At 47.1% G+C, this 7299-nt stretch overlaps 1 long non-coding RNA gene across 14 annotated transcripts in view; it reads right to left on the reverse strand.

The window, feature by feature from the left end:
* LOC127906592 (uncharacterized) overlaps nt 1-5291 on the reverse strand; it is a 7025-nt gene extending 1734 nt beyond the window's left edge. For 3 of the 14 annotated variants that reach the window (XR_008061992.1, XR_008061983.1, XR_008061989.1), the window contains exons 1-4: nt 4617-4757; nt 4373-4504; nt 3743-3970; nt 2991-3124 (exon numbers count right to left, since the gene is read on the reverse strand). This is a non-coding gene — a long non-coding RNA (uncharacterized LOC127906592). Of the gene's footprint in view, nt 1-152; nt 255-757; nt 1011-1848; nt 2059-2801; nt 3125-3158; nt 3255-3742; nt 3971-4040; nt 4217-4372; nt 4505-4616; nt 4758-4870; nt 5005-5062; nt 5170-5202 lie in introns of those variants that run through there. The other 11 variants (XR_008061985.1, XR_008061981.1, XR_008061993.1 and 8 more) reach the window with 11 other exon arrangements.
* Between the last annotated feature and the right edge of the window lie 2008 nt (nt 5292-7299).

The raw sequence follows: 7299 nt of genomic DNA on the forward strand, positions 1-7299 counted from the left end.
GATATGTCCAACAGGGCTGATATGTTCTAGGGACCAACAGGGCTGATATGTCCAACAGGGCTGATATGTTCTAGGGACCAACAGGGCTGATATGTCCAACAGGGCTGATATGTTCTAGGGACCAACAGGGCTGATATGTCCAACAGGGCTGATATGTTCTAGGGACCAACAGGGCTGATATGTCCAACAGGGCTGATATGTTCTAGGGACCAACAGGGCTGATATGTTCTAGGGACCAACAGGGCTGATATGTTCTAGGGACCAACAGGGCTGATATGTTCTCGGGACCAACAGGGCTGATATGTTCTAGGGACCAACAGGGCTGATATGTTCTAGGGACCAACAGGGCTGATATGTTCTAGGGACCAACAGGGCTGATATGTTCTCGGGACCAACAGGGCTGATATGTTCTAGGGACCAACAGAGCTGATATGTTCTAGGGACCAACAGGGCTGATATGTTCTAGGGACCAACAGGGCTGATATGTCTAACAGGGCTGATATGTTCTAGGGACCAACAGGGCTGATATGTTCTAGGGACCAACAGGGCTGATGTGTTCTAGGGGCCAACAGGGCTGATATGTTCTAGGGACTAACAGGGCTGATATGTTCTAGGGACCAACAGTGCTGATATGTTCTAGGGACCAACAGGGCTGATATGTTCTAGGGACCAACAGGGCTGATATGTTCTAGGGACCAACAGGGCTGATATGTTCTAGGGACCAACAGGGCTGATATGTTCTAGGGACCAACAGGGCTGATATGTTCTAGGGTCCAACAGGGCTGATATGTTCTAGGGACCAACAGGGCTGATATGTTCTAGGGACCAACAGGGCTGATATGTTCTAGGGACCAACATGGCTGATATGTTCTAGGGACCAACAGGGCTGATATGTCCAACAGGGCTGATATGTTCTAGGGACCAACAGGGCTGATATGTCCAACAGGGCTGATATGTTCTAGGGACCAACAGGGCTGATATGTTCTAGGGACCAACAGGGCTGATATGTTCTAGGGACCAACAGGGCTGATATGTTCTAGGGACCAACAGGGCTGATATGTTCTAGGGACCAACAGGGCTGATATGTCCAAAAGGGCTGATATGTTCTAGGGACCAACAGGGCTGATATGTCCAACAGGGCTGATATGTCCAACAGGGCTGATATGTTCTAGGGACCATCAGGGCTGATATGTTCTAGGGACCAACAGGGCTGATATGTTCTAGGGACCAACAGGACTGATATGTTCTAGGGACCAACAGGGCTGATATGTTCTAGGGACCAACAGGGCTGATATGTTCTAGGGTCCAACAGGGCTGATATGTTCTAGGGACCAACAGGGCTGATATGTTCTAGGGGCCAACAGGGCTGATATGTTCTAGGGACCAACAGGGCTGATATGTCCAACAGGGCTGATGTGTTCTAGGGACCAACAGGGCTGATATGTCCAACATGGCTGATGTGTCCAACAGGGCTGATATGTTCTAGGGACCAACAGGGCTGATATGTCCAACAGGGCTGATATATTCTAGGGACCAACAGGGCTGATATATTCTAGGGACCAACAGGGCTGATATGTCTAACAGGGCTGATATGTTCTAGGGACCAACAGGGCTGATATGTCCAACAGGGCTGATAAATTATAGGGACCAACAGGGCTGATATGTCTAACAGGGCTGATATGTTCTAGGGACCAACATGGCTGATATGTTTTAGGGACCAACAGGGCTGATATATTCTAGGGACCAACAGGGCTGATATGTTCTAGGGACCAACAGGGCTGATATGTTCTAGGGACCAACAGGGCTGATATGTTCTAGGGACCAACAGGGCTGATATGTTCTAGGGACCAACAGGGCTGATATGTTCTAGGGACCAACAGGGCTGATATGTTCTAGGGACCAACAGGGCTGATATGTTCTAGGGACCAACAGGGCTGATATGTCCAACAGGGCTGATATGTTCTAGGGACCAACAGGGCTGATATGTCCAACAGGGCTGATATGTTCTAGGGACCAACAGGGCTGATATGTTCTAGGGACCAACAGGGCTGATATGTTCTAGGGACCATCAGGGCTGATATGTTCTAGGGACCAACAGGGCTGATATGTTCTAGGGACCAACAGGGCTGATATGTCCAACAGGGCTGATATGTTCTAGGGACCAACAGGGCTGATATGTTGATATGTTCTAGGGACCAACAGGGCTGATATGTTCTAGGGACCAACAGGGCTGATATGTTCTAGGGACCAACAGGGCTGATATGTTCTAGGGACCAACAGGGCTGATATGTTCTAGGGTCCAACAGGGCTGATATGTCCAACAGGGCTGATATGTTCTAGGGTCCAACAGGGCTGATATGTTCTAGGGACCAACAGGGCTGATATGTTCTAGGGACCAACAGGGCTGATATGTTCTAGGGACCAACAGGGCTGATATGTTCTAGGGACCAACAGGGCTGATATGTTCTAGGGACCAACAGGGCTGATATGTTCTAGGGACCAACAGGGCTGATATGTTCTAGGGACCAACAGCGCTGATATGTCCAACAGGGCTGATATGTCCAACAGGGCTGATATGTTCTAGGGACCAACAGGGCTGATATGTCCAACAGGGCTGATAAGTTCTAGGGACCAACAGGGCTGATATGTCCAACAGGGCTGATATGTTCTAGGGACCAACAGGGCTGATATGTTCTAGGGACCAACAGGGCTGATATGTCCAACAGGGCTGATATGTTCTAGGGACCAACAGGGCTGATATGTTCTAGGGTCCAACAGGGCTGATATGTTCTAGGGACCAACAGGGCTGATATGTTCTAGGGACCAACAGGGCTGATATGTTCTAGGGACCAACAGGGCTGATATGTCCAACAGGGCTGATATGTTCTAGGGACCAACAGGGCTGATATGTTCTAGGGACCAACAGGGCTGATATGTCCAACAGGGCTGATATGTTCTAGGGACCAACAGGGCTGATATGTTCTAGGGACCAACAGGGCTGATATGTCCAACAGGGCTGATATGTCCAACAGGGCTGATATGTCCAACAGGGCTGATATGTTCTAGGGACCAACAGGGCTGATATGTCCAACAGGGCTGATATGTCCAACAGGGCTGATATGTTCTAGGGACCAACAGGGCTGATATGTTCTAGGGACCAACAGGGCTGATATGTTCTAGGGGCCAACAGGGCTGATATGTTCTAGGGACCAACAGGGCTGATATGTTCTAGGGACCAACAGGGCTGATATGTTCTAGGGGCCAACAGGGCTGATATGTTCTAGGGACCAACAGGGCTGATATGTTCTAGGGACCAACAGGGCTGATATGTTCTAGGGACCAACAGGGCTGATATGTTCTAGGGACCAACAGGGCTGATATGTTCTAGGGACCAACAGGGCTGATATGTTCTAGGGACCAACAGGGCTGATATGTTCTAGGGACCAACAGGGCTGATATGTCCAACAGGGCTGATATGTCCAACAGGGCTGATATGTTCTAGGGACCAACAGGGCTGATATGTCCAACAGGGCTGATATGTTCTAGGGACCAACAGGGCTGATATGTCCAACAGGGCTGATATGTTCTAGGGACCAACAGGGCTGATATGTTCTAGGGACCAACAGGGCTGATATGTCCAACAGGGCTGATATGTTCTAGGGACCAACAGGGCTGATATGTTCTAGGGTCCAACAGGGCTGATATGTTCTAGGGACCAACAGGGCTGATATGTTCTAGGGACCAACAGGGCTGATATGTTCTAGGGACCAACAGGGCTGATATGTCCAACAGGGCTGATATGTCCAACAGGGCTGATATGTTCTAGGGACCAACAGGGCTGATATGTTCTAGGGACCAACAGGGCTGATATGTTCTAGGGACCAACAGGGCTGATATGTTCTTGGGACCAACAGGGCTGATATGTCCAACAGGGCTGATATGTTCTAGGGACCAACAGGGCTGATATGTTCTAGGGACCAACAGGGCTGATATGTCCAACAGGGCTGATATGTCCAACAGGGCTGATATGTTCTAGGGACCAACAGGGCTGATATGTCCAACAGGGCTGATATGTTCTAGGGACCAACAGGGCTGATATGTCCAACAGGGCTGATATGTTCTAGGGACCAACAGGGCTGATATGTTCTAGGGACCAACAGGGCTGATATGTCCAACAGGGCTGATATGTTCTAGGGACCAACAGGGCTGATATGTTCTAGGGACCAACAGGGCTGATATGTCCAACAGGGCTGATATGTTCTAGGGACCAACAGGGCTGATATGTTCAAGGGTCCAACAGGGCTGATATGTTCTAGGGACCAACAGGGCTGATATGTTCTAGGGACCAACAGGGCTGATATGTTCTAGGGACCAACAGGGCTGATATGTCCAACAGGGCTGATATGTTCTAGGGACCAACAGGGCTGATATGTCCAACAGGGCTGATATGTTCTAGGGACCAACAGGGCTGATATGTTCTTGGGACCAACAGGGCTGATATGTTCTAGGGACCAACAGGGCTGATATGTTCTAGGGACCAACAGGGCTGATATGTTCTAGGGACCAACAGGGCTGATATGTTCTAGGGACCAACAGGGCTGATATGTTCTAGGGACCAACAGGGCTGATATGTTCTAGGGACCAACAGGGCTGATATGTCCAACAGGGCTGATATGTCCAACAGGGCTGATATGTTCTAGGGACCAACAGGGCTGATATGTCCAACAGGGCTGATATGTTCTAGGGACCAACAGGGCTGATATGTCCAACAGGGCTGATATGTTCTAGGGACCAACAGGGCTGATATGTTCTAGGGTCCAACAGGGCTGATATGTTCTAGGGACCAACAGGGCTGATATGTTCTAGGGACCAACAGGGCTGATATGTTCTAGGGACCAACAGGGCTGATATGTCCAACAGGGCTGATATGTCCAACAGGGCTGATATGTTCTAGGGACCAACAGGGCTGATATGTTCTAGGGACCAACAGGGCTGATATGTTCTAGGGACCAACAGGGCTGATATGTTCAAGGGTCCAACAGGGCTGATATGTTCTAGGGACCAACAGGGCTGATATGTTCTAGGGACCAACAGGGCTGATATGTTCTAGGGACCAACAGGGCTGATATGTCCAACAGGGCTGATATGTTCTAGGGACCAACAGGGCTGATATGTCCAACAGGGCTGATATGTTCTAGGGACCAACAGGGCTGATATGTTCTAGGGGCCAACAGGGCTGATATGTTCTAGGGACCAACAGGGCTGATATGTTCTAGGGACCAACAGGGCTGATATGTTCTTGGGACCAACAGGGCTGATATGTCCAACAGGGCTGATATGTTCTAGGGACCAACAGGGCTGATATGTTCTAGGGACCAACAGGGCTGATATGTCCAACAGGGCTGATATGTTCTAGGGACCAACAGGGCTGATATGTTCTAGGGACCAACAGGTCTGAGAGTCCTTTAGGAGCCTTTTGGCAAACTCCAAGCGGGGTGTCATGTGCCTTTTACTGAGGAGTGGCTTCTGTTTGGCCACTACCATAAAGGCCTGATTGGTGGAGTGCTGCAGAAGATTGTTGTCCTTCTGGAAGGTTCTCCCATCTCCACAGAGGAACTTTAGAGCTCTGTCAGAGTGACCATTGGGTTCTTGGTCACCTCCCTGACCAAGGCCCTTCTCCCTTGATTGCTCAGTTTGGCCGGCAGGCCAGCTCCAGGAAGAGTTTCGCTGGTTCCAAACTCCTCCATTTAAGAATTACGGAGGCCACTGTGTTCTTGGGGACCTTCAATGCTACAGCCATTTTTTGGTACCCTTTCCCAGATCTGTGCCTCGACACAATCCTGTCTCGGAGCTCTATGGACAATTCCTTCAAAGAGTCTGAATACTTATTTACATAAGGTACTTCTGTTTTTATTTTTTATAAAAATAAAAATGTTTTCCCTTCATCATTATGGGCTATTGTGATGTCATTATGGGGTATTGGGATGTCATTATGGGGTATTGGGATGTCATTATGGGGTATTGGGATGTCATTATGGGGTATTGTGATGTCATTATGGGGTATTGGGATGTCATTATGGGGTATTGTGATGTCATTATGGGTTATTGTGATGTCATTATGGGGTATTGGGATGTCATTATGGGGTATTGGGATGTCATTATGGGGTATTGTGATGTCATTATGGGGTATTGGGATGTCATTATGGGCTATTGTGATGTCATTATGGGGTATTGTGATGTCATTATGGGGTATTGGGATGTCATTATGGGGTATTGTGATGTCATTATGGGGTATTGTGATGTCATTATGGGGTATTGTGATGTCATTATGGGGTATTGGGATGTCATTATGGGGTATTGGGATGTCATTATGGGGTATTGTTTGTATATTGCTGAGGATTTGTATTTATGTAATCCATTTTAGAAGAAGGCTGTAACGTAACAAAATGTGGTAAATGTCAAGGAGTCTGAATACTTTCCTTAGGCCCTGTATGTAGGTTAGGGAGTTAGAGTTATTTATATGTAGGGTTAGGGACTTAGAGTTATTGATATGTAGGGTTAGGGACTTAGAGTTATTGATATGTAGGGTTAGGGACTTAGAGTTATTGATATGTAGGGTTAGAGACTTAGAGTTATTGATATGTAGGGTTAGAGACTTAGAGTTATTGATATGTAGGGTTAGGGACTTAGAGTTATTGATATGTAGGGTTAGAGACTTAGAGTTATTGATATGTAGGGTTAGAGACTTAGAGTTATTGATATGTAGGGTTAGGGACTTAGAGTTATTGATATGTAGGGTTAGGGACTTAGAGTTATTGATATGTAGGGTTAGGGACTTAGTTATTGATATGTAGGGTTAGAGACTTAGAGTTATTGATATGTAGTGTTAGAGACTTAGAGTTATTGATATGTAGGGTTAGAGACTTAGAGTTATTGATATGTAGGGTTAGAGACTTAGAGTTATTGATATGTAGTGTTAGAGACTTAGAGTTATTGATATGTAGGGTTAGAGACTTAGAGTTATTGATATGTAGGGTTAGAGACTTAGAGTTATTGATATGTAGGGTTAGAGACTTAGAGTTATTGATATGTAGGGTTAGAGACTTAGAGTTATTGATATGTAGGGTTAGAGACTTAGAGTTATTGATATGTAGGGTTAGAGACTTAGAGTTATTGATATGTAGGGTTAGAGACTTAGAGTTATTGATATGTAGGGTTAGAGTTGACTCCATGTCTGAGGATTATTTTCCAAACAACACTTGACAAGCACTTCCAAAGGAGACGACATTGAAAACCAAA

The sequence above is a fragment of the Oncorhynchus keta genome, chromosome 13, assembly GCF_023373465.1.
Source record: "Oncorhynchus keta strain PuntledgeMale-10-30-2019 chromosome 13, Oket_V2, whole genome shotgun sequence".
Classification (NCBI taxonomy): domain Eukaryota; kingdom Metazoa; phylum Chordata; class Actinopteri; order Salmoniformes; family Salmonidae; genus Oncorhynchus; species Oncorhynchus keta.